Source organism: Protopterus annectens, chromosome 14.part0 (assembly GCF_019279795.1).
Source record: "Protopterus annectens isolate FY-2018-M chromosome 14.part0, PAN1.0, whole genome shotgun sequence".
NCBI classification, from domain to species: Eukaryota; Metazoa; Chordata; order Ceratodontiformes; family Protopteridae; genus Protopterus; species Protopterus annectens.
The window spans coordinates 1006349925-1006377895 of NC_056748.1; positions in this window are offsets into that span (position 1 = coordinate 1006349925).

Here is a 27971-nt window from a genome sequence, read left to right on the forward strand (position 1 = left end):
GGGTCTTCTGACATCTGGGGCAAGAAAAGACTGAGGAAATGACGCCGGTCATGCGCATTAGTACCCTGACGTACTGACGTCAGTCTAAGGCGCCATGACCGACGTCAGCCTTATACTCTGGTATTCGGGCCGACTGGGACGCGGACTATACCCCAATTGTCAGGACTGCAGCAAGGGAATCCTCGAACATCTACATTTATGGTAGGTACAAAACTGTACTTTAAGGTGAAAAATACTGACTTACCTTTATAACAACAGTCTAAACGTGAGGAAATATTGAAAGCTGACAAAGCGGTCACACATTTTACTATTTTCTGAATTTACATCCCTCTTCCTTGTCCCAGATCTTCCATTTTTCATATTTATTATATAGAAAATAAATATTTATTTAAAATGTCATGGAGTTATAGTTCGCCATACTATACTCAGGGTTATAACTTTGGCTCTAGTCAATATTTTTGTTTCAGTTTTTCTGTCCAGTCATCTCAGCTCCCATTTTATGACCAATAGTAATGGATTGTATGCTTGGACCAAAAGATCAATTTCTCAAACATTGTGCATTGCAAAGCTTTCCTGACAGAAGTTAATAGTGTCAGTGTGGCATAGCTTATGCCATAAATGGCTTCTACTATTGCTTCCTGATAGTGAGCATTCCAAAAGAATAAAAACAATGCCCAATCCAAAACAGAAAAAAAAATGTTTCTTATTTATTTATTTTTTTAAGGGGGACCCCATTCACACACACACGAAGTTATATATTATCTGACACTTATTCAAAGGTGTAAAAAGAAAAGAAAAATAAATGACTCATTGTCAGTGCATAATTAGAAATTGCACCACAAATGATTTGCTATGGAAAAAAGGATTCATTAAGTTGACTTCTTTTTCTGCAAGCTACTGGCATTCAGGGAATTTCTCTTTAAGATTGTGTAGGGAAATGTTTTTCAACACATCATTGTTGAAATTCCTATAGAGATACACCAAGCCTATCAGAAACTCTCACGCAAATCTGGGGTCAGCTCCCAAGAAAAGATAGCGTGCCTCGAGTACAGGAACAGATATGATGCAAAAGCTATGAAAGTTAAGAATCTGTGGTTGTTACCAGTGTATGATCGTGGGACCCCCATTCAGTATAAAAATTGGAGTGAAGGGTGCAGAAAACTAAAAAAGTTCTAATTTTAAAAGAATTCCTTTACAATTGAAGGACTGCTTGCCATATTTTAAAGAGTTGTCACTTTAGCAGTGCCAGTTCCTAAGTGACATAGCTATATATTGTTTTAGAAGGCATAATTTGTAGTTACAGCTTGGAGGATGTGAATGCAATATCCTCACATATGGATCATGGCTCAGGTGGCTTGGATGTCCATCAGTCTCACAGTGTAGGAAAGGTTTGAAGGTAGCAATCAACTACCTTCAGTGCTAAGATGCAATAGGAAGAAAAGGGTGAGACATTGCAACTGGTAACTATTGGAGAGCATTGGAAAGAACTGCGGAAAGAGGCTGAAAATTTACTGTCAGATTACATCCTCTTTAGATGTTGACTATATTAAGAAAGCTGTCACAAATAATTGCCACATTCCTCATGAGTTTATGTAAGTGTACAATAGCATTGGTATCAAACTATATTCTGTTGTAAGATAAGGAGCATGTTAAACATATTATACAGAGAACAAGGTAAAAAGTGGCATTAGTGTGACACTGTACACATGTCGTGGGTAGATGCAAATTTGTTTAGGAATTTACAAGGGAAGACAACTGGATGTTATGGCTTGAACAGATAAGAATGGACTTTAAGGCTGTACATCAGATAATTTGGTATTTACTTCAACAGATTCATTAGATGATGGAGGTATTCAGAAAGTTGTCACCAATCACTATAAGATTAACAACCACACAAGTGTCCAGGGTTGCCAGCATCAACCCCAGATGATATAACAGATATTTTCCATAGAATCAGATGGATAAAAGTGACACTAGAGAGTGTACATGGAAATTTCACTCATAGTTTCTGTCAATTTGTCAAAGTAGTGCAAAAATGATATACTTTGTACTTCGGACAAAAATATGGATTTGCTGGTTTTCTTAACTGTGACACTACTAAATTTGGTTTGTTTAGTTTATTGTGTTAAATGAAATTTTCTTTGTTTTTCCCCCACTGAAACCCTAAATGCAAACCAAAAATAAGGATAATGAAGCACTGCTGTGCTATAAGAAATAAACTTGAAATAAATTCACCATAAAACTATCAGGTAATGACAGAGTCACATCATGTTTTATTTTGTTTTTTTTTTTCTTCCCAGATTTTAGAAGTAGTCGGTTTAAGAATGCAGACATAAAATAAAACCACAGTAAACTGGGATGGAAGCACTTAGGCTGGTTTTCTCTTTATTTCTTAGCAATCCTGAATATTAATATTGGTGTTTGGACTAACTTCTTGCCATATACTTATTTTTAATATATTTTATGCTAATGTAAGTGTGAGTCTATTTGTTTTATTTGACAAAAATACTACAGAACTATTAACTTGGTATGGTCAAAAGTCACTATGAAATTGAATGATGCAGAATGACCACCTTGTGTCTTTTATTTTGTCTTATATGACCTTTCACCACTTCTGAAGGTGACTAGCTATGGTTCACTCTGCAGGCTCAAATAAAGTCCAGAGTAATATACCACAAAAAAAAAAAAAAGCAACCACCACAAGTTCCACTAAAGAATTTAATAAAAAGCTTTCTTCTCTCTCTGACGTCTCGGCCAAAAGCCTTCAAGGAGTATAATACAAGTAGAAACTGTGACCAAATATATACACAATAACAATTATTAATTAACCATTCAGCATTAGCAATCAATTAAGCAATGCTTTCCAATTAAACTCTTCATTTAATCCATATGGAAACATTGTTTTAAATTTTAAAATATACATTGCTTCTTTTTTTATTAAAACAGACTTAATATCTACCTTATAATTTACAGGTAGACAAACTTGCTCTAAAACAGTCACTTTGAGATAATTACTTATGCCCCCATGAAACTGTGCAAAATGTGAAGCTACAGGGCTATCTTCCTTACAATTATTTATATCTCTAATATGTTCTAGAAGTCTTAACTTAAACGCCCTTTTCGTCCCCCCAATATAAAACTTTTTACATGGACATTGTAAACAATAAATCACACCTACTGTATTACAATTAAAAAAATTCTTTGTAGTAAATTTTATATTATTAATTAACTCAAAAAAAGGCACAATAAATTTACAGGCCTTACATTTCCCACAGCCAAATGTGCCTATCCTGGTAAGGTCTTTGTATAATACAATGGGCGGTAGACTAAATTTACTCTTAACTAAAAAATCTTTAATACTTTTACCCCTACGATATGAAAATTGCAGATTTAGCTTCAACCAATGTTGTACATTACTTAAGGAACATAAATAGTTCCAAAATTGCCTGACAATCTTTACAAATACATCAGTAAAAGAGCCAAAAGTAGTCACAAAATATATAGTCTCCTTTATGTCACATGATTTGTTATACAAATTGACATCGGAACCATATGGAACAGAGTATTTGGGACCCGTGTTCTTATAGCCATTAAACAGTCTTTCAAAACTCTGATCCAAAATCTCTTTATTATAACCTCTACATGCAAAAGATTGCACCATAGATTTTATTTCTTTTTTAAAGACTTCAGGCTTATTACAAAGTCTATGTATTCTTAACATCTCACTATAAGGAAGAGCATTTAAAGTATGTGGGGGATGGTCACTAGTGCCATATACATATTGAAACCCCCCTTCAAATTTTCTATTTAAACACGTAACTAGATTTTTACCATCCGAAATATCAAGAATTACATCTAAAAAAGGAACTTTGTTCCCAACTTTTAAATCATCAAACTGTAGCTTCCATCTATTATTATTCAAATCACTATAAAAATCCTTAATATCAGATTCACTACCATCTACCAAAAATATCAAATCATCTATGTATCTGTAATACTGAATTACATGTGTGTTGAAAAAATTATGTTTATATATGATTTCTAGCTCAAATAGCCCCATAGCAAGATTGGCATACATGGGGGCAAAGGCAGCCCCCATGGCTGTGCCTTGTATCTGCTGATAAATATTTTCATTAAATTCAAAAAAATTATGTGTTAATGAAAAATCAACCAATTCCACTATATACTCAGTAGCTGGTGAGTCCCCCAGGAAGAACCTAATAGCCTCTATACCAAAATGATGTTGAATATTGGTATATAGGCTCTTAACATCAATTGTAACCCATCGCATATTCTGTTTAAAATTTATTTTCTTAATTCTTTCCAGAAAATCAAAAACATCTGTAATATGCGACGGTAATTTCATAACATAAGGTAAAAGAAAATGATGCAAAAAAATACCTAAGTTATGTAAAAAATAGTGGCAACCTGAAACTATAGGCCTACCTGGAGGTCTTAACAAATTCTTATGTATTTTTGGCAGGCAATAAAATAAAGCCATTTTGCATCCTTCCACTTTAAACTTTTGTTTAATCTCATACTGTGAGAAATATCCCAATCTAGCACCTTTATTAATAAGAGTCAGATATTCATCAATGGAAGATAAATATATGTTTAAATCCACAATTTTATATGTATTAGTGTCCCTAAGGTGTTCCATACACATATCAAAATAGTTAGTAGCTTCCATCACTACTAATTTGTTCCCTTTGTCGGATGGCTTGAATACAACATTTTTTAAGTCAGCAAGTGTCATTAAGGCCTTCCATTCTTTATATTGCATATTATAGTTAATATTAGACTTATCCCTCATAAAATCTTTATATGCAATTTCAGTAAAGTGGTTAATCAAGTTAACACAGTTACATACATCTGCATTAAGAATATTAGGAGTAAAGTTACTAGAAGAAGGTACTTTGGATGTATCAAAGTTATAGTAAGCATTCATAACATCATCTGACACACAAGAATGAAAGCTATCTGACAAACTACTATTGGTGTCATTATCAGAACTAGACTGAAAAAGCTGCTTATCTTTAAAAAAATGCTTGAGATGTAATTTTCTACCAAACATAAATACATCTTTTTGGATGTCATGCAGTCTAGTAATAACAGTTGGAACAAATTTCAATCCCTTACTTAACACAGATAGCTCTACATTATCAAAGTGATGACTAGATAAATTAATCACATATTCTTTGGTATTTATATTGTACAAATCAGAATGATAATTATCGTTTACCACGTTTAAGTCCTTTCTGTTCAAAACATTGTCCCCCTGTATTGACAAACTGGTCCCGCGTACGCTTCTGTCCTCGAGCATTTCGAAAATTGGTGTTCGAGTCCCCACGAAAAGTTTGACGAAAATTCTCAGTTTTTTCTGCTGAGGGAAGCACAGGATACTCAATATACCACAAAACCCTGGAGTTTATAGATATATTTGTCGTAACAGTAACAGTTCATCTATTTATGTCAGAGATGCCTCAGTACAATATATTGTAATTAATGACTCCATTGTTGTTTTTATTATTTTATTTTATTATATATCACTATGCTAGTATCAGCTGCATTTCCTAAATAATTTACAAAAGTGCTTTACCAGCAGTTAATCAAAGTCTTGTATCCCAAGTTAAACCAGACCTTGTGTAGCCCATCAGAAAAATACGCCTGCATCTTTGGCAGTACCGGAAAGAAAGAAAAAGTATAAAAGAAAATGTGTGCCTTCACTCTTTCTACTGTTATTTTTAAACTCCAGAGTCATGAATATTGCTTTCCTTTTTGATTTACTCCAAATGCCAATACAGATTCTCCAATTTTGCTGAAACAAACTGCAGATGTGAAGCTGGGAATGCCTTTTTTCTGGAAATCATTAAGCAGTAACGGCAGTCTCATGGGCAAAAACTGTATGCCCTGTTACCCTAATTGGACATCAAAAATATATGTAACTCTTCACTGTCTCCTTCTCTGTATAAGAAGTACACTGACCTTTCTATCATCAGAATCAAAACATTTGAAATACTTAAAGGAACATCCCAAAGAAGAACTTTATATTTAAAAACTTATATTTATCTTAGTTTATGACTGCTGTCTTGTTCTTTTACTTCATACATGCAGTGTTTATCAAAGCTTCATATTCTCTCGGCATTTCAGTTCTTAATTAATCATTCAGCACTGGCTCTCAGGCACTGGATAAATTAGTCAGAAGGCCTGTCTGATCTCACAGTCTCTCCCTCACCCTCTCTTTCCTTCCTCTGTCTCTCTTATTGGGTACATACCATGACTGCTGATTCCTTTCTGAGTCATAGATGGTTTCTCCTTACAGTTATCAACAGCTTTGCAGCAATGGTGAAATCTTTAAACATGAAAAGATTAAGACTCTGGACTCGGGCTTGCTTCGTGTTTCTGGTATGTCTGATAACATTTCCCATGTTACATGTCACTAATAACAGCACATAACCTGAGCGATCTGTCCTTAAAAGTATAAAATGTTATCACATCAGTAGTGCAGTTTTGTTAAAAATATAAGTAGCATGTCACATTTCATTATGAGTTTAACAATAAACACTTTTTTTTAGTTTAGTTGTGTTTCCAACTGCTTACGTGAAAGTGGAAATGAGTGTCAAAATGTGAGTAATTTTGAGTCATTCCACTCATAACAGGCACATCATATGCACCACTGAACCGAATGCCTTCAGACTGTCAGATTTTACTTGCGCTTGACTTTTCATACAGCTTAGCATGAGATGATATATTTGTCTTGTAAAAATGTATTTCATAATGATGTTACCCAGCTAACTCCTCTCTCTCATTTTATATTTTTAAGATAAAGTTTATACATTTTCCCATGATTTCAGCATTCTTTTCTCTGTAAGCTGCGAAAATACATTTTTAATTATTTTGCCATATCTGGTATTTATGTTAAACTGAAACAATATAACAACTGTATGCTCATATCTGTTACTGACTTACTGGAAATGCATGATTTTTGTACACTTCTTGTGAGTGACCTTTTGTAATTTGTTCTGGTCCTTACACATACCAATTTATACTTTCTCAATGATAGAAAAACAAGCAGAACTTACAAAACACTATGGAAAGATTCATAATGATTTATGGAAAGACTGTGTAAACAAGAATTGCACTGTGGATTCACATTCACAACATAGAACAGCTGAGCAGAAAGGAGATGGTAACTTTTTTTTATCTAGCTGGACATAATTCCTAAATACTATAAATATTTGCATTGATAAAACATGCTGGAAAATACTGCACTGCTTAAAATATGGCTGCATGTGTGAACAATGGCAGCGGTCGGAGGACGGAGCAGCTTAAATGCTGTATAATCTGGTAATGAAGGCAAAATATGTGAGAAGCATACATCTTAGTGCAAAAAATCTGGACAAAGCCAAAAATAATGGCGGACAAAGGTCCAAAAATAGGAACAATTTTTAAATATTACTGCTATAAGCTTAGAAAGTTGATAGGATAACAGCTTTTGCATTAGCACGCATTTTCTGAAGGGTCTGATGTCTGAAACTCAAACTTCTGTAATTAATAGTGATGTTAATCCTCAATGATTTTCCAGGAAACCTCAAATGTTATGACTAAAAATATTAGGTGAAAATTGGGACAGTTGAGAGGTATGGTGGAAGGTGTGTGTGATTCATAAACAACCAGGATGTGGCTACATTGGCAGATCTGCTCTCGATAGATCCCCATTATACTGACTGATCAAGAGATCTTTGTTAGAGCCTTGGAAAGCAAAGGAATGCTGGGCAGCATTTGTGGGATCTACCACATACAGCTCAAAGTGCCAATTACTAAGTTATGGTACTACATGCCACATCCCAGGTAGAGGGATAGTTCACCAACCTACACCTGATATGCTGGTCATAGCCTAATGTTTAGTGTCAAAGATAATAGATGCACTCCTTACCTTATGGAGCAGTTTAAGGAAGAACACAATACATTCCTGTCACACTCAGTAAGGATACACTCCACTGGGTGTCAGATCTACCAGTCACTGTACTTATATTTGTTTTGTTGACATGTTTACTTGTCAGATAAATATTTCAGTGCACAAACTGTCATGTGTGACTTTGCTTGTGGAATGTTTTAGGCAACCTGATGTATTGCCAACTATAGTATTCATTTTGTAGATTCACTTTGGTCAGAGCTGTGCGACCGTGGAGTTACTACATTTAAGTTACAAGACTGTGGAGACAGAGACACCAACTCTTTGGGTGCAAGGGACACAGTAAAAAACAGGTTTAGTGAATTTTTGGTACAACAGGAGTTAGTTTAGGGATTTCTGGGGTTTTTTTGTAGTTTTTGTTTGATATACTTGTTGATTACAAAGGTAAAGCGATTCCTTTACATTTATAATTTGTTTTTGTTCTGGCTTTGGTAGCTGCAGGTTTGTTGCTAGGTTATATTTTAAATTTGTTTTAATCATAAATGTAAAGGACTTGTTTCTGATTTGCTATCACTTATTTTTGACTATTTTTGTCACGATGGGGTAAAGCATCCAACATTTTTCTCAATGCTTTGTGCTTTGACTGGGTGTATTTTCATTTTTCAGTATTAAAATATACCCCACCAGCTAGTTAGGAGACGTTATATATTAATCATGAGTGGTTCAGCTCTCTCATATGCCAAGTGGTAAGAATTTTGGATGACATCATCAATATGTCTTGCAAGCACCCTCAGAGTGCCTATAACACTAGCATATGACAAATGAATAGCCTGTATTTAGGCTTAACTAAGGTATATCTACTCCAAAGATATTTTGAAGGTAATTTAATATAACACAAAGCACACAGAAAACCTAAGGAAACACTGTCAATTGGAAGAAACATCAGGAAATATACCCACTGCAACACTAAATGAAGATCTTTCTCTGAAATCCCAACAGTTTACAGGGATGCAAACAGATGCGAAGCTAGATACGTGCAATAATGTGGCATGCATTTGTTGTGAAGTGGTGGTCTGAATGCCTAGATACCTGGGGAGGAGGGCTGTAATCTAGTACTTACTAGAAAAAGCAGCAGGGATACTCCTGGGTTGTGTCAAGATGTGGTTAATGTGGTGGCTGGACAGCATGCGGCACAGGTGAGGGCTGAAAACAACATAGTGCAAGATGAAAAAAGCAGAACTGAGAAGAAGCATGAGCATATAAGTGCTGAACAATGAACAGGATATACTTTTTCTGTGGCATACGTCATCATGGTGTGGAGTACCTGTATACAGTGCAGAAATCTGTACAACTTCTCCCAACTAATTGAAGACATCACCAAACCTAGCAAGAATAACAACTGGGGCTCCACAATACACTGGATATTAGAGTCCCACCCTTGCAATGTCATCACTGCAGTCATACTACCTAATACTATTAGTGACCACCATCCAGCATATATTGTATGCAAAACTACTCCAACCTCAGGCCAACATCAATACAAATTAACCAGAAATTAAATCCACCAAAGAAATAATGTCCACAAGGGATAAAATCTGGAAATCATGGCAGAAAAAAACAAAGACCCCCTCAACTCTACTACATTACAAGCAACTCCATAACCAGGCAAAACATCTAATAACCAGTCATAAAAAGCCTACTCCCTCCACCTACAAAGCCAACATAAAAATAATCCCAAAAAATTCTGGTCCTCCATCAACCAACCATTACATCCAGGTACTCAAAGCAGCCCATCCCCTGACCCACATAAAACCTCTGCTGAACTTGCCACACTCTTCAGTTCCTACTTCATTGACACCATAGTTAACCTAACCACCACCTTTCCTATGGTTAACACCACCACCACCAAGACAGCTTATCACCAAATCATCCCAGAAAACAATCCTTCCCTCAAGTCTAACCTAAAATTCTCCCCATACCCACCGCCAAGATAAAAAAACTTTTACTTAAGCTAAAACCCTGTACTCTGGCTCTTGACATTCTACCCCCACACTTCTAGCAGCTAGCAGCAAACCTTAAAGCTTATCCCATCAACATACTCATTAACAGATCAATTAAAGAATCCCTTGTCCCAGAGATGTGGCAAAAAGCATTCTTTCTGCCCTTACACAAAGGCAGCACCAACACAGATGCCACAAATGTTTGATCCATAGCAATTCACTCACCCCTCTCTAAAATACTAGAAAATTGCATCCATGCCCAACTCCTCAACCATCTGCTTGAAAATCAAATTTTATCACTTGCTCAGCATGCTTTCAGACCAGGACACAGCATCACTACTGCCCTCCTATCCTCCATGATACAGTTAACCGGGCATGGGATTCTGGTAAAATAATCGATTCACTTTTCCTCAACCTCTCTAAAGCTTTTAATACCATTTCCCACACCATCCTCCTCTTTGAACTATCCATCCTCCACACTTCCCCACCTACCCTACAATGGTTCAATAGCTATCTCTCCAATACGCAGTAATCCACCAAATTAACAACTTTCACTCTACTCTCCCACAATGCTCAGTAATCCAGTATGCTGATGACGCTACGATAACATGCACTGCAAATTTCAGCTCTGAACTCGAGCAAATCACCCAAAATGCCCTCACCTCTACGGAATCTTGGATGCTTAACAATCATCTTGCCCTAAATCCAAAAAAACTAAACTAGTAATTTTTACCCCTAAGAAAACCACTCCCTTAGATAAAAACTCTTCATTATACAAGCCAAAGATAAAACAACTATAGAAGTTGTCCGACACACTGAATTACTAGGCATTATTATAGATGAAAACCTTAACTTTGACCTGCACACATAAACAATAACATCAAAAAAACACACCAAAAGCTCGGTATGCTCTATAGTCACTGACACTTTCTTAACCTCTCTACTAGGCAAACCATTGCAACTATCTTTTTATTACCCTTCTCTCTTTTATGGTGCTCCTCTCCTCACTAATATCCAAAATTCTACAAAATCCAAACCTGATATGTGTTACAACAGAATAGCAAAATTTGCCACCAAGGCCAAATTCTCATCCCACCACTGTAACTTACTGAAACAATTAGGGTGGCTGGAACTTCTCCACCATCTTTCAGTCACCCAACTAACTACAGTGCACAAAATAATCTGCAGACCCATAGACTGTCCTGCTCTCTCAACTCTACTTGGCGTATACCAACCTAGCAGGCAACTAAGATCTGAAAATCATCTACTTGTAAAATTAGAAAAGCCCACCTTACCTGTTGGTCAACTCCTCTACTTCTTCACCATCGCCAAACTATGGAACTTGCTTCCACCCTCTATAAGAAACACAGGCAGCACCACCACTTTCAAATACTGAAAAATCATCTTAACTCTTCCTAGCTATGTTCTTGCCCTATAACCTAACCTGTTCCTTCTCCTTATATGATAACTAAACTGCTATGTCTTTTGCTACTAGAGACTGATGATACTGTTTCCATAATTATTTATTTATTTTTTATCACTTATTGATACTGGCACAAGAATACTGATTAACATATCTCTGTTTATACCTCTCTGATATAATTCATCTGGCAACCAACTGAATTCCTGCTTTAATGTATACTTTCTGTATATATTACTGTAATCAAACCAACTACATTCCTGCTTTTATGTATATATTCTGTATATATTACTGTAATTACTATGTGTAACACTGTTTCTACTTCTGTACCAATTACTGTTTATATTTTTTTTCTGTATCTATGCTCTTGTTGGAGTTTTTCTCCCAGGGCCTCCACTGAAAATGGGCTCTTTTAGGCCCAGTGTACTTTCCTGGTAAGCAAATGCAATAAAATACATAAATAAAAGAAAGAAAATGTGGGAGATACCAGATAGTATATTTTAGGATATTGTCATGTCACTTTAATCCTGATTGGGTGGGGGACTTGTCAAAGGGCATAAAATTATAAAAATGTTTTAATAATACATATAGGATGTATATAACAAGTACCTCCAAAGTAACACTCAGAAATCTATTAAACTCTGATACAGGGTATGTATGGCATTAGTCAATTGTGTGTGTGTGTGCGCACACACACACACACACACATATATATATATATATATATATATATATATATATATATATATATATATATATATATATATATATATATATACATAAGCAATAATTACAATTAAGACTGATGGAGTGAATATTTTAAATTGAAATATATTGAAGTAGATTTAAATATTATATAAAAAAGTTAAGCATTTTCCAATCAAAAATTTAAAACAAGGTTTCTTCAGAACATTGTTTTATAGGTTAAAAATCACAGCTCATGCCATGCCTAAGTCTTTCCTATGAATTAAATCCTACAAATTAACTCTTTCCATTTAAATACACCTGTGTATGTTGTTGTGTTTTTGCACAATATTTCTATATTTCAAAGCATCCTTTATGCTCAAATTCTCATTCAGACCTGGCAGAGGGCAAAGTGTTTCAGGCTTTAATTTTCCGTAACACGTCTTTATATTTCAACAATGTAGACAGTTCTCCCCCAGTTGGTCTTAATTGTGCTACATATACAACAAAGAATAACAATCTCTTACTTTTTGGACACGGCCTTATATGCTTTAAATGTCACTATTTTTATTATCAGCTTTATTGCGTTTGCACGCTCATTCACCAGTCAGTTATCAAATCTGCTTTCATTGATTCACTGAATTGTCATGCAAGGTTTGTTGAAACCATGTTGAATGCCAGAAATGTTGATGCTGTGAACATTGACATTTCATAGGTTGTGTGCGGGTATCTTTGCATGCAGGTATGTGGGTCTTGTTTACTAATCTCAAGATATAGGAGTGGGTGTGCATGTTAGTTAGGGTTAGAACAGGGTCTAAGTAAGAAGATAGCTGTAGTGTTGCATGTGTGAGGTTATTTGAGGTGTGCGTGTGTGTGTGTGTGTGTGTGTGTGTGTGTGTGTGTGTGTGTGTGTGTGTGTGTGTGTGTGTGTGTGCATAAGTGTGTCTTCTGTAGTTATACTGTTAGGGAAAGATTTTTTTGTAAGGTAATGTGTATGGTTGGGGTTATGGCCTTGTCACAGTTAGAATTATTATACATGACTAAGGTGATTGAGGTTGTAGAACCCTCCTGTCCATCCTTACTGTTGTGTACAAAACCCTTTCCTTAACAAATCATTATTCAGAAAAATATACCTGAAGATTCTGTTTTGATTTGCAATTATTTGCTTCTGATATTTGTTAATTTCAACCTTAACTTACAATGTTTTGTGCACTGATAGTCATAAAGTTTGACATTAGCATATATAAATGTATGTTCATAAATGCATGTTCATAGACATGTTGTAACAGTTTCTGTGTGACCTCATCATTATAGAAACTCTTTTAGCTATCACATGTTGCAATATACATACATAATGCCACATGTTGTTAGAGTCAGAATGCTTTTTTACTCTTATAGGCTTGTTTAACTGTAAGATGGTTAACTTTAGATTATCATCAATAAATTTAAAGCACTTTGAAAAGCCACATAAAAATGCAGGGCTTTCCTGATTCACAAGATGCTAACTCTATATTGCCTAGTTCCACAATATCTTTGTGGTTATTACCTCAAAACTTCACAAATGTGGGGTCTTAATTTACTATATTGCTTAATTCTTCACTTTGAATCACTGTTCGTTAATTGCTTTTAACCACTCTTTATCTGTTGTGAGTCCAGTCTGTGGGTCAGCTGCATAGCATTGACATATCCTAAGTTTCTTGTAACACTAGTTTTCCCTCTTCTAGAGCCGCTATACAATACTAGGAAATATTGGTTATGTCTATATTTAGAAACATCCTGTGCTACAGTTTTCATATATTCAGATTTGTAACCTTTCTCTTTAAACATGTCCATCAGTTTGTTTACTTCTTCCAAGAACACTTCATCCTTATTTGTTAACTGCAACCTCCATTGAAACCTCCCATGAAGTATGGCATCCTTTATATATTTTTGGATAGTTTCTGTCTCTTTTTTTCTGGCTTTTTAGTGCGAGGAAGAGGCCATATCTCATCTCTTCATGTTTTTTCTTTCTCTTGATTCAGTGTTACTCAACTACCTTCTTCTACACTCAGGCCTTCTCTTACAAAATCCATCCATCTCTTTGCTGGATGCACTTGTTTCCTTTTGCATTCTTCCTGTCTGTCCCAAATCTTCTTCATTAGATTGTCTTCTGCTTTTCTGCACACTTGCCCGAACCACTATAACCTGTTCTCTTTTCTTTTTCTACAATTAGATCTGCTTTGGCCTCTTCTCCTATGTCCTTATTTATTTATCTGTTCCACAGTGTGCATCCTAGCACCTGTGTCAGCATTTCATCTTCATCACCTGTAGCTTCTTTATCTGCTATGTTCTCACTGCCCGGGTTTCTGTACCATACAGTAGTACTGGTAGCTCAACTGTTTTATATATATATATATATATATATATATATATATATATATATATATATATATATATATATCTTACATGTCAGCTTCTTTTGACATTCTTCTATCATACACAACCCTTGACATTCTGTGCCAGTTAGCTGCAGCCCCTCTGCTTCTAGCTCTGATCTCCTCATTCAACCACCCTTCCCAGATACCTGAAGCTATTAACCTGTTCTACTGTTTTCCTTTCTTTCTCAATTTTCAACTTCTTCTGATTCCCCCATTTGCTGCCATTACAACTGTCTTATTTGTACTCAATATCATCCCATGTGCCTTCAGTTTTGCATTCCATTACCTTATCCTTTGCTGAAGTTCTTGCCCAGAGTCTGCCTGTAATGCCACATTATCTGCATGCAGCAACTTTGTTGATCTGTCCCGTCCAACTTGTTTGCTAATGTAGTCCATTCACCAGTATAAAAAGCAGTAAGGTCATCACAGCACTCCCCCAATCAGCTTTCTCTGGACCTTATCATATGCTTTTTCCAAGTTTAGGCATACCCTGTTGGACTCTTTCCTCATTTCTAGCTTCTTCTTAACTTGTTGTCTCACTGTAAACAATGGGTTGGTTGTGCATCCTGATCTCAATCAGAACTGCTCATCTCCCATCCTACTTTCTATTACTCTGCATATTCATTATCAATCATCCTCTCCAGAACTTTCATGCAGTGTAATAGGAGTTTGGGACCTCTGCACTGCCCACAATTGTGGATATCTCCTTTGTTCTTGTACACTGGCACTAGTATGCTTATTCTTCAGTCATCTGGGATACGTCTTTCTCTCCACACTGCTATGAGTACCCTCAGGAGCCATTTCTCCCCTATCTCACCCAACATCTTTATCATATCTACCATGACCTCATCTGAGACTTTCTCTGACCCTGTGTTCCTTAGTGCTGTTATGTCTTGGCCACTCTTGTATGTGATCGTATGACTGTCTCTTTTGCTAAGCCATGTGTTGGCTATGTCAAGCCATTTGCCAGAAAGAAGTCTAAAATAGTCACTCCTTTATTCTTGTTGCCCCACTTATGTGGATACAGGCAGTCCTCATATCACATTCCATCTGTCTGATTTGTGTGCTCAGGTCACCCATTATTAACACCAATTCATGTTGCCCTGTTTCATCTAGTAGGTCCCACAACCACTGCCTGAATACACTTTTTTCCTCACTATCACAACCATGCTGTAAGGCATAGGCTGAAATTATAAATACTGTCCTGTCCTTACACTGGATTCTGATTGCCATGAGTCTGACACTGATTCTGATATCATTCATCATCTTCTGAAATTTCTCCCTCACCACAATTCCCACACCATTTATTGTCAATCCTCCTCCTCCGGAGTACCTGCTGAACTGCCCTTCCATCTTGTCTCCTGGATACATACGATGTCTATCCCCCTCCTTACCATCATGTAATCCACTTCCAAGCTGCATCCTGTCAGTGAACCTACACTACTGAGTTCATGTTTGGTAGGTTGATTGTTTTTTATCTCCAGATTTTTCTCAACAGAGCTATCCCGTGTAACCAAGGCTGAGTAGTTTATTGACCCAGAGGTGCTGGGCTTTATGGTGGGCACACATACTGGCCATTAGGGGCACATACACCCTTACCATCATTAGCATGACTCCCTAGCACAGGTCTGAGTAGGCCAGGTCTTCAACCCACTTATCACCAGCAAATACCCATCCCTCTTTTTAGCAACATTAGTCAATATGACCAAATCACCTAGAGACATTTTTTTACACTTTTGAAAGGCTAGTCCTGACATGGCACACAGTCTGTGGTCTCCTATGTTGAAGATACTATAAATCACAGCCGATGCCCAAAGGGGTTGCTCTATACAACTCTTCAAAAACAAGAATGCAGGAAGGAATCCACGTCACTAGCAGGCAGAGTATATCCGACAAAACTTTAATAGAAATACTAAAAACCAGTACAAAAAAAAAAACATAAAAAATAAGTACTTTCGCCCTGTATAATTAACAAGACTTCATCAGATAACTGTATTAAAACACAAATGTTTAAATACCTCATTTATAATTGCATAAGGAAGAATTAGACAATAAAATACAACAATTTAACCCAGCCCCCCCAAAAAAAAACAATCAAATGCAAACATCAAACATGCCTCTTGTATCATAGACAGAAGCAAAAACCATATAAATTAATTATTTTAATATTTATTTTATGTTATGAAAATTCTCAAAGACCTACAAAAACTAAAGATATTTTATCTATTTAGAGCCTTTAGACCTAAAACACTAGAAATAGGACAGTGCTCATTTAGACCCAGGTATTCGGTCGCATTTAGAGCGAGCTGCCACTATAGTTCTTCCTTTTCCGGATAGATGGACCACATTCCTAACATTATGCTGGATTTTATGAATGACTACATATTTAAACCAATGACCATCATAAGTCAAAACGTGTTTAGCAAGAGAATTATTAAGTTTCCTTTTTTTATTTCATAATCAGGTTCATAAATGTGCTCTTTAAACATACCTTCTGTCTTACTGATATAGTATGCATCATATAGTTGGCAAAGGGCAGCATACATTACCCCTTTAGTACAACAGTCATACGTCTCAAATTATTCAATTTTTATGCTGAAATAGTTAAATTGTTACATACCAAAATATACCTGCAGAGGCAACAATGACTGCATTTTTGCATCCCACCTAGTGCAGCCCTATTTTTAGGAAAGGGACATTCTAAAATTGATTTTAGACTAATACCCTTCTTAAATACAAAACAAAGACGGTCATCCTTCCTATCTCTTAAATCATTATCACTGATAATAATGGACCATTTTTTAGCATTATCTGCCTGATAATGTTCCTTTCCAAATTAAATGTTGTCACAAAGCATGCCAAAATCTCCATCCCTTTTATTACCAGATAGGGGGAATGTTACAACCAAATTATTTTGATCTAAAATCAGTTTATAAAAAAAAACTTGTCTTTTCTGAACTACCTCCTCTTTTAAATTGGTAATAAAATCAAGGGGGATACCACCTCCTTAAAAGTATAAAATAAAAGTTATCACATTCCAACAGAAAATCAGTGCATCTAGGTGCCATCCTGACAGCATGAACAAACTGCCCCTTCACCACTGATTTTTTTTCTCTGCCAGGGGGTGTGCACTGGTAAAGTGTAATCATCATCTCATCATCTTCTTTCGGCTGTTCCCGTTAGGTGTCGCCACAGCGGATCACCTGTTTCCATTTCTTCCTGTCCTCTGCATCTTGCTCTGTCACACCAACCACCTGCATGTCCTCTCTCACTACATCCATAAACCTTATCTTAGGCCTTCCTCTTTTCCTGTTACCTGGTAGCTTCATCCTTAGCATCTTTTTCCCAATATACTCGGCATCCCTTCTCAGCACATGTCCAAACTAACATAATCTTGCCTCTCTGGCTTTGTCTCCAAAGCTTCCAACCTGGACTGACCCTCTAATATACTTATTCCTAATCCTGTCCACCCTCGTCACACCCAGTGCAAATCTTAATATATTTAACTCTGCCACATCCAGCTCAAACTCCTGCCTTTTTGTCAGTGCCACTGTCTCCAACCCATATAACATAGCTGGCCTCACTACCCTCTTGTAGATCTTCCCTTTCACTCTTACAGGTACTCGTCTGTCACAAATCACTCCTGACACTCTTCTCCACCCACTCCATCCTGCCTGTACTCTCTTCTTCACCTCTCTTCCACACTCACCATTACTCTGATCTATTGACCCCAAGTATTTAAACTCATCCACCTTCGCCACCTCTACTCCTTGCATCCTCACCATTCCTCTATCCTCCCTCTCATTCACACACATATATTCTGTCTTAGTCCTGCTGACCTTCATTCCTCTTCTCTCTAGAGCATATCTCCACCTCTCCAGGGTCTCCTTCACCTGTTTCCTACTCTCACTGCAGATCGCAATGTCATCTGCAAACATCATAGTCCATGGCGACTCCTGTCTGATCTCGTCTGTCAACCTGTCCATCACCATTGCAAATAAGAAAGGGTTCAGAGCTGATCCTTGATATAACCCCACCTCCACCTTAAACGCATCCGTCACTCCCACTGTAGACCTCACTGCTGTCACACTACCCTCGTACATATCCTGTACTACTCTTGCATACTTCTCTGACACTCCTGACTTCCTCATACAATACCACAACTCCTCTCTAGGCACCCTGTCATATGCTTTCTCCAAGTCTACAAAAACACAATGCAACTCCTTCTGACATTCTCTGTACTTCTCCATCAACACTCTCAGAGCAAACATCGCATCTGTAGTGCTCCTTCTCAGCATGAAACCATACTGCTGTTCACTGATCATCACATCCCTTCTTAACCTAGCTTCCACTACTCTTTCCCATAACTTCATGTTGTGACTGATCAGTTTAATCCCTCTGTAATTACTACAGCTCTGCACATCACCCTTATTCTTAAAAATTGGTACCAAAACACTTTTTCTCCATTCCTCAGGCATCCTCTCACTTTCCAAGATTTCATTAAACAATCTGGTTAAAAACTCTACTGCCATTTCAATTAAACACCTCCATGCTTCCACAGGTATGTCATCTGGGCCAACGGCCTTTCCATTCTTCATTCTCTTCATGGCTATCCTTACTTCCTCCTTGCTAATCCATTGCACTTCATGATTCACTATCCCTACATCATCCAACCTTCTCTCCCTCTCATTCTCTTCATTCATCAACCCCTCAAAGTACTCTTTCCATCTCCTCAACACACTCTCCTCGCTTGCAAGTATGTTTCCCTCATTATCCTTTATCACCTTTACCTGCTGCACATCTTTCCTAGCTCGGTCCCTCTGTCTAGCCAATCGGTACAGGTCCTTTTCCCCCTCCTTAGTGTCCAACCTTTCATACAACTCTTCATATGCCTTATCCTTAGCCTTCGTCACCTCTCTCTTTGCCATGCACCTCATCTCCTTATACTCCTGTCCATTTTCTTCATCTCTCTGACAATCCCACTTCTTCTTTGCCAACCTCTTTGCCTGTATACTCTTCTGTACTTCCTCATTCCACCACCATGTCTCTTTGTCACCCTTCCACTGTCCCGATGTGATACCAAGCACCTTTCTAGCAGTCTCCCTTACTAGCTCTGCTGTAGTTACCCAGCTATTTGGTAACTCTTCACTGCCACCCAGTGCCTGTCTTAACTCATCCCTGAACTCCACCTCACAATTACCCTTTTTCAATTTCCACCATTTGATCCTTGGTGCTGCCCTCACACTCCTCCTCCTCTTCTTGATCACCAACGTCATCCTACAAACCACCATACTATGCTGCCTAACTACACTTTCTCCGGCCACCACTTTACAGTCTCCAATCTCCTTCAAACTGGCCCTCCTACATAAGATATAATCCACCTGCGTGCATCTTCCTCCACTCTTGTATGTCACCCTGTGCTCCTCCCTCTTGTTAAAATATGTATTCACCACAGCCATATCCATCCTTTTCGCAAAATCCACTACCATCTGACCTTCTGCATTTCTTTGTTTAACACCATACCTACCCATCACTTCCTCATCCCCGCTGTTCCCTTCACCAACATGCCCATTTAAATCTGCTCCAACCACCACTCTCTCACCCTTTGGTACAGTCATCACCACTTCATCCAATTCACTCCAAAATTTTTCTTTCTCATCCATTGCACACCCAACTTGTGGAGCATATGCACTAACAACATTAATCATTACACCATCAATTTACAGCTTCATAAACATCACTCTATCCAACACCCTTTTCACCTCCAAAACACTCTTCGCATACTGTTCCTTCAGAATAACTCCTATGCCATTTCTCCTCCCATCTACACCATGATAAAACAATTTGAACCCACCTCCGATACACCTAGCTTTACTCCCCTTCCATCTGGTCTCTTGCACACACAATATACCAACCTTCCTTCTGTCCATCATATCAGCTAGCTCTCTCCCTATACCAGTCATACTGCATACATTCAAAGTTCCGACCCTCACTACCACAGCCCTAGCCTTTCTCCTCTCTTCCTACCTTTGGCCATGCCTTCCGACTCTTCTCCTCCTTCGGCCAACAGTTGCCCAATTTCCACCAGCACCCTGTTGGCTAACAGTACTGGTGGTGGTCGTTGTTAACCTGGGCCTCGACCAATCCAGTATGGAAATATTAACTGGTGGCTGCATGAAAACATTTGGTGAAGTTTTACGCCGGATGCCCTTCCTGATGCAACCCTCCCCATTTATCCGGGCTTGGGTCCGGCACAAAGAAATGCACTGGCTTGTGCATCCCCAGTGGCTGGGTTGCACTGGTAAAGTGTAATAGTGTGCGAAAAAAACTAACAATCCAAAACAGAACAGGAGCCCAACAGTAGCCAGCAGAAAAAGATGTTAATCCCAAAAAACACTTTCTTTTAACGTAAAGTCAATTTAATAAAACATTTTCTCACGTTTTCATCACTTTAAGTAAAGTAACTTCTTCAGATACACAGACAAACAGCAGTTACACAGTTTCTACAACATTTAAACCATGTAGCATGAAGTCATGTGACGAATAGTAGGAATGAATTAAAGGTGCAAAGCACAATAATTCAAACACTATTAAAGTAAATCTTAAAACTTACATACTACCTCATATAAAAAGTGTGTATGCAATCAGTATACAATATACAAGGATTATATTAATGTCATTAGTAAAGAGTTAAAAATACACTATCGTGTAAGATTTCTTAATTTAAGCAAACATGAAATATTACAATTCTCATTCAAACCAGGCAAGCAGAAAGCATTAAGTGCTAACTGTCATTCTAGTTCTCGTACCTCTAATAGTACTGAATATGGGCCACCTCTAATGTCAGGAAGTACCTGGTCAATAGCTTGGAACGTGAAACTATGTCCACCATTTAATGAAACATGTTTTGCTAAAGCATTTTCTGTTTTATTTTTGCTAATCGCGTAAGAGTGTTCGTAAATTCTCTCACAAAGCTTCCTGTCCATTTTCCCAGGACAAGAACAACATGCCCACTACTGGGGCACATCACCCTCAGTATCAGAGGAACAAAAGGCGGAACAACCGTCGAAAGAGATAGTTCCTAATGACTCTGTTGCAGTAAATAACCTTGTTGTTCTCACTAATTCTAAAGGGGACTTTAATATTTACAACTTTTCATTTGTTGTTATAGAAGCGAATTTGGTAGAACTGCTAGCAAAGGGTAACACATATGTTTTAAGTAATAACATCAATTTAGTAAAAACTTTGTTAGACTTAAAGTGTTACGTAAAGAAATTGAATCTTTCCTTTTTATTAGGCAATGTTCAACAACCTGCACATGTACTTAGGGCTGCTAGCACGTTCAACCCTCCTCTTCATCCCCTTTTAGCTCTTTATGAAAGCGTGTGCGAGTTAGACATTAGACACATACCTTTCATTAGAGCTAATAATACTTTTTATAAACAGAGCAACACCACTACAAAACAGTTAAGAGCACTAAAACTACTTAGATCAGCTCATGTCCGTTTAGTTAAACCAGACAAAGGTGGTGGACTTGTTATTTTTGACATCACTGATTATAATAAAAAAATGGAGTTAGCCTTGAATTGTCCAGCCTATGCTAAGGCATCTCTTAATGAACTAAATATTGCACAATCAAGGATTAGAGTGTACTTCAGAGATCTGTTTATAGAAGCCAAAATTGACCTGGATACATTTAATTACATTAATATTTTCTACCCAAAAACACCTGTCATGTTCGGAATACCAAAGATTCATAGGAACCAACATGACCCTCCTATGCATCCACTTATTGATGGTCGAGGTTCCTTGACATATCCATGTGCAAAACTCGTTGACTCAATATTACAAAAATATCTTAAACTTGAGTCATGAGTATGCAAATATTCATGGACTTTGTTGAAAAGTTTGAACATTTTAGAAGTTAACCAAGAAGACAACTTTCTTACCATCGATGTAGTCGACTTATACACTTCTATTCCACACTTAGAAGTGGTTGAGTGGGTAGAAGTTTATATGAAAAATAAAAAAGCTCGACAAAGGGATATTGACCTGGCAACTGAGTTAATTGATATTATACTTTCCAACAATTTTTTTCATTTTTAACAACAAGATCTATTTACAAAAACATGGAGTTGCTATGGGCTCCCTTTGCGGAGCGAGCATGGCGAACATGTTTATGGTCAATGGGAAGAATATTTTGTATTCAATAACTCTGAAATTTACACTTCCTTCACTTTTTATACCAGATTTTTAGACAACATCTTTGTGATTTTTAAAGGAAATGAATCACAAGCTAAACAAATGATAGATTATTTTAACTCTACTACACCATTTTTTAAATTTACTTACACTTTTCACACTACTAGTATTGACTATTTGGATGTGAATATAAAAAAAGATATAATAAATAGGAGATATGTTTCCAAAATTTATAGAAAACCTACATATTGTAACTCCTATTTACATTTTTCTAGTGCACACCCTTACAGGCAAAAACATTCAATAGTGAAAGGTCAACTCATTAGAGCCGCAAGGATGTGTACTAATGAAGACAACTTTAATTCTGAATGTCAACTCTTAATAGACATGTTTTGCAATAGAGGCTACCCGGTTAGTTTAATAAATGACTTAACTGAAGAAATTGTAAACAAACGGAGTAGAGGTATAGTTCAACCAATCTTGACCTCACCTTCCATTATCATTGATGTTAACCTGGTAGAGTCACCTTCTAACCAGGTTGCCATTTGAACTACACAGTCACCAAACAGTGACTTGGTTACCTTTATAAAACCTTCAATGACTCAACAAACTAGGGAGACCTCTTTATACAATACTTTTATAACCACCTTTAGTAAAGACAGTGACCAAATTAGATTAATTCTCCACAGAAATTGGAGTTTCCTTTATAAGGACTCTTCCTTAATTGACAGAATTGGTCATTCACCCAGTATTGTTTATAGAAGAGGCATTAATTTAAAAAGTTTTTTTGAAATTAAAAGTACTAAACCTACTTCTAGACTTACTGGAACCTTTATGTGTGGAGCATGTAGGATGTGTAAATACATAAAAACAGGTAATTCCTTTAGAGTATTGAACACATGTAAATTTTACATCAACCATAAGTTGAATTGTGAGTCCAAGAGTGTTGTTTACTTAGCTTCCTGTACCTTATGTCCGGCTTTCTATATAGGGAAAACGGACAGGAAGCTTCGTGAGAGAATTTATGAACACTCTTATGCGATTAGCAAAAATAAAACAAAAAATGCTTTAGCAAAACATGTTTCACTAAATGGTGGACATAGTTTCACATTCCAAGCTATTGACCAGGTCCTTTCTGACATTAGAGGTGGCCCATATTCAGTACTATTAGAGGTAGGAGAACTAGAATGGCAGTTAGCACTTAATGCTTTCTGCTTGCCTGGTTTGAATGAGAATTGTAATATTTCATGTTTGCTAAAATTAAGAAATCTTACACGATAGTGTATTTTTAACTCTTTACTAATGACATTAATATAATCCTTGTATATTGTATACTGATTGCATACACACTTTTTATTTGAGGTAGTATGTAAGTTTTAAGATTTACTTTAATAATGTTTGAATTATTGTGCTTTGCATCTTTAATTCATTGCTGTTATCCGTCACATGACTTCATGCTACATCGTTTAAATGCTGTAGAAACTGTGTAACTGCTGTTTGTCTGTGTGTCTGAAGAAGTTACTTTACTTAAAGTGACGAAAACGTGAGAAAAATTTTTATTAAATTGACTTTACGTTAAAAGAAAGTGTTTTTTGGGATTAACATCTTTTTCTGCTGGCTACTGTTGGGCTCCTGTTCTGTTTTGGAAAGTGTAATAGTGTATTAGAGTAAGTAGGCTTCCTATAAATATTTACAATATATATATTCATATTCAAATGTTTTTCTTACAGTACATTCAAATAGGGAATTCTTAATCGATGTTTCTGATACATAAACCTAACAAAATTGGTACAACTATTAATATATTAAAAAAAACATAATATTTTTCTTCCCCATTCTTCCACACTAAAAATATGTCATTCAAATATCAGGGTTAAAGTCTAAAATAATCTTTAAATTCACTATTAAATAATTTGTCCTCATTAAATTATTACTATATTAGCAAATAAAGAGTCACAACTAGAACCCATGGCAATGCTTTCTTTTTGTAAAAAATAGTTGTCCTCATAATAAAATTATTTTAATACTATTTCTAATAATTCTTCATATAAATTAATTTTAACTTGTTCCAACTTATTTTCAAATAAAAATTCACAGAATCATTCTACCCTTAAACTATGGGGAATAAAGGTCTTTTAAATTGATCATCACTAATACGTCTTACAAGTTAAATTCCAAATCACTAATTGCATTCAAAAAATCCCACTAGTCTCTATAGACCTGTTTTTCCTTTTCCACTAAATACTTTAATTGATTATCTAAGTATTTGGCACAAGTACTTGTGATACAGCCTCTAGCATCTATAATGGGATGCATTGGGGGGTCATTTATATCTTTATGAACTTTTGGTATACCAAAAATGTTAGGAATGACTGGGTAAGTTGCATTAAGATAATCAAATTCATATATGGAAATCCTCCCTTCAATGAATAAATCTTTTATTTGTGCTCTAACCTTTTGATAAGCATCATTCATCTCATTCAACTTAACTGGGCTGTAGATATTGTCATTCAATAATTTAACCATCTTCTCATTATAACATGCCTTTGTGACATTTAATTTGGAAAGTAAAATTATCAGACAAATAATATTAAAAAATTGGTCCATTATTAAAAGTGATAGTGATTTAAGAGACAGACTGAACATCCTTGTTTTGTACTTAAGAAGGGTATTAGTCTAAAATCAATTTTAGAATGTCATTTTACTAAAAATAGGGCCACACTAAGTGGGATGCAAAAATGTGGTCATTGTAGCCTCTGCAAGTATATTTTGATATATAACAATTTGACTATTTCAGGGTTAAAAAGTGAATTATTTAAGAAGTATGACTGCTGTACTAAAGTGGTAGTTTATGCTGCCCTTTGCCGGCTATGTGATGCATACTATATCAGTAAGACAGAAAGTATGTTTAAAGAGTGCATTTATGAACATGATTATGAAATTAAAAAGTTAATAACGCTCTTGCTAAACATGATCTGCTTTATGATGGTCACTGGTCTAAATTCATAGTCATTCATAAAATCCAACGTAATGTTAGGGGTGGACCGTGGGCCGTCTATCTGGAAAAGGAAGATCTATATTGGCAGCTCACTCTAAATGCGACTGAATACCTGGGTTTAAATGACTCTTCTATTTCTAGTGTTTTAAGGCTGATGCCTCTAAAAAGATAAAATATCTTTAGTTTTAGTAGGTCTTTGAGCATTTTCATAACATAAAATGATCATTAAAATAATTATTTTATATAGTTTTTGCTTCCGCCTATGATACAAGAGGAGTGTTTTGATGTTTGCATTTGATTGTTTTTTTTTTTTGGGTGGGGTTAGGCTAAATTGTTGTGTTTTATTGGCTAATTCTTCCTTCTGCAATTATGAATGCGGTATTTAAATGTTTGTGTTTTGAATATGGTTATCTGATGAAGTCTTGTTAATTACACATGACAAAAGCGCTTATTTTTTATGTTTATTTTACTGGTTTTAGTATTCATATTAAAGTTTTGAGAGCTATACTCTGTCTGCATGTGACGTGGATTCCTTCCTGTCTTCTTGTTTTTTTAGTTTGTACTGTACCATTCATTGATTTTCTAAAGAGCTCTTCCCCAAATAGGCACCATCTAGAGTCTGTTCCGCTGCCAACAACTCCAGTCTTGGGTGAGTTTAAGGTAGAAATACTCTGTATATTTATCAGAGATAGGAAGGATCAACCTGTATGCCTTAGTTAGGTTGCCTTCCTCAATTTTCTGCTAGTTCATCAGCCCTAGAGCTTTCCTAACCTTTCTATTACTTCATCAACCCTAGGCATTGGGTATTTGCAAAATTTTAAATTTTATTTACTTTTGTAAATCATTACAGAACCTGATTTCTCCTTGAGACTTTAGGCTTAACACTATTGTGTTTCAATTTTTCTTCTTGATTCCTCTATCACCCCCAAACATTATTTTCACTTCTTCTTGCACAGTCAGTGTGTCTTTCACTCTGATCATACCTCTCAACTTGGAAACATCAAAAATCTGGACAAGGCCCATGAAAAATACGTACAAATCTGTACCTTGATTAACATCTAATTTGCATGCATAATTACATAACCCCACCCACTCCAATGGGATTGTGGGATGCCAACTTTCAAATGCAAACTGAAGAACAGACAACCAAAGTATGGCACCAGAGTCCCCCTGCAGCCATTCCAATGTCCCATTACCTGGCTATTTTGCCCCATTTACCATAAACAGTAATGTGAGCATAGGATATTCTGAAAGATTTTTATGTTAACCTTTCATCTGGAATGGTCTGACAGAGTGGTAAATCAAGTGTGTAATGCCAGTTAGTTCTGAAATCACCATTTCCTAACAGATCTCTTGTTTCTGTGGCTTGAAAACTGGGACATCTTCCTGAACAAGAAGTTATGTACTCACCATAACGTTCGATGTATGTAGTCCATCTCACCTCACATTCTTACACATGGGTTCAGAGCCAAATGTTGGCTCTGACTTGGACGATTTTTACTAGCTCAAAGTCTCTCATTGGCTGGGCTAAGAGGGTATCTCATGGTGCACTGCTCCATATCCCCAGATCTAGTTTGCTGCAAAACAACATATGTACTTCATACACACCTCACATCCATATAAACAATCACTAATCAAAGGGACTCTGCAGGTGATAACCTATCCTCCAAATCCTCCAGGCAGGGGGAAGATGGGAGGGTAAGTAAGAATGTGAGGTGAGATGGACTACATACATCAAAAGTTATGGTGAGTACATAACTTCTTGATGTTATGTAGTACTATCTCACCTACATTCTTACCCGTGGGACAGTGTCCCTAGCACCTACATCCTGGGTGGCTCATAGGAAAATACTCCTGAGAACTGTGGAGCCAAAGGAAGATCTGCCCCTGGAGACCACGTCCAATTTGTAATGAGAAACAAAGGTGTGAGGAGAAGCCCAAGTAGCTGCAGCACATATATCATCCATTGACAATCTAGCTTGATAGGCTGTGGATGTGGAAACAGCCCACGTAGAATGTACCTTGACTGGAAATGGCAAATTCTTACCTCCTGCTTGATAGATGAAAGAGATACAACTGGCTATCCATCTAGACAGCGTAACCTTGGATACCGGAGAACCCGATCAGTTTTCTGAAAAGGAGACAAAGAGTTGGTCAGACTTCTGGATATCTTTTGTCCGGTATAGATAGAAGTGTAACTGTCTATGTACATCCAGTTGGTGAAATCTAAATTCTGCCTTGTTAGAGAAGTGGGGGAAGAACACGGGCAGCTCAATGGACTGATTCATGTTAGACACGGAAGCTACTTTAGGAAGGAACGATGGGTTTGGTTTGT